Here is a 1,859-nt window from a genome sequence, read left to right on the forward strand (position 1 = left end):
TTTTCAATGAGGAAGAGACTGGTTCAATTTAAGGACAAGCTGCCTCCTTGAGTCAGAGTATTTCTAAACTATGAGCTCTTTAGTTTTTTTACTAACATGATCCAGGATACTTACAGAGCTTTGCATAGTTTTAACAATGATTGAAATACTGCACTTCTTAGTGCAAATCCTGTTTTCCCTCAATAAAACCAAACCACCAGCATGACAAGAAGAGACCTCTTGGGTCGGCAAGTCCTTGAATAGCACATCTTACAATAAAATTTTCTTTACATATATGTCAGCTTCCAAGTTAGAGTAATTAGATTTTTACCTCTTCTGCTATGAGTAAAATTTTGCATTCTCTCAGGAGCCTTCTACTAATCCCTTCTAAGCTTCTACTTTTACACACTAGACACCAAGAAAAGATATGCACAAGTCCTTAACCCATGTGTAACTCACAAGTCATGATAAAAGGTTCCTAAAATACCCATTGTCTTAAAGAAACTAATCTCTGATCTAAAACCCTAAATGTGGGGGCCAAAGAAGAGGTATTGAAATCCAATCCTGCTCTAACTATGAGAGCCACATATTTATCTGACTTCCTTTCAGGCAGTTAAGTGAAACGTGTCAATTAGGAGCAGCTGCCCTAAGTTCTTTCTGTGGTCAATAGGGATAAAACAGACAGCGCTGCAGCAAGTAAATCAAATTATAGGGCAGAGATTCAGCCCTCTAGAAGTGCTCGCTTTCCATATTCACTGCATCGAAAACTTGGAGCTACCCTTCTCCTAATTAAGGGGCTAAATTTCTAATTATTGGTGGGTGAGACATTACTCTTAGGTCTTTCTGAGAATTCTTGCGGGTTTTTTTTGTTTTGTTCAGTTGTTGTTTTCTGTATAAGCAGATTACCTGAGTTGTTGCTCCTAAAATATACCACGTACCTGACTAATCACAATACCAGCTTACGTCGGGGTCATCTTACCAACCTGGCACATGAGTACCTCTCAACTTCAGAGGACATACCTGGTGAATCAAATGGCATATCCTTATATCTTTTCTACACGGCTCCTACCAATTACTCTACATCTAGTTCCTATTTTATAACTTTCTAGACCATGGGCTAGTTCCTCGGCTCATATAACTCACTTTTGTTCCATGATGTGGAAGGACACCAGTTCATACTGGGTGACTGCCTAACATGCACAGACAAATTAACTGCTGGAGAGAGTCCAGCGCAGAGCCACAAGGATGCTGAAGGGAGTGGAACATCTCCCTTATGAGGAAAGGCTGAAGGAGCTGGGGCTCTGCAGCTTGGAGAAGAGGAGGCTGAGGGGTGACCTCATAAATGTTTATAAATATGTCAAGGGGGAGTGTCAGGAGGACGGAGCCAGGCTCTTTTCAGTGATGTCCAATAACAGGACAAGGGGCAATGGGTACATGCTGGAGCATAGGAGGTTCCACAACAATATTAGGAAAAGTTTTTTCACTGTGAGGGTGACAGAGCCCTGGCACAGGCTGCCCAGGGAGGATGTGGAGTCTCCTTCCTTGGAGACATTCAAAACCTGCCTGGACGCGTTCCTGTGTGACCTACTGTAGGTGATCCTGCTCTGGCAGGGGGGCTGGACTAGATGATCTTTTGAGGTCCCTTCCAACCCCTGACATTCTGTGATTCTGTGATTCTGTGATTCTGTATTCTGTCAGTGTTTTACTATTTCTGGGCTGAACTTTATGTCTTAAAAAATAAAGGAGTACTTAAAGACTGTTTCCTGAGAAAAGGTAATAGGAACTGGCCCCACACACTCTGTCACCTGGGGTGTGCAGGACTCATTGAGGTTAATTGAGAAGGTAGAAGGAAATCATACAGCACTCCTCCAGAGCAGCAG

The sequence above is a fragment of the Apaloderma vittatum genome, unplaced genomic scaffold (genome assembly GCF_000703405.1).
Source record: "Apaloderma vittatum isolate BGI_N311 unplaced genomic scaffold, ASM70340v1 scaffold23268, whole genome shotgun sequence".
Lineage (NCBI taxonomy): Eukaryota > Metazoa > Chordata > Aves > Trogoniformes > Trogonidae > Apaloderma > Apaloderma vittatum.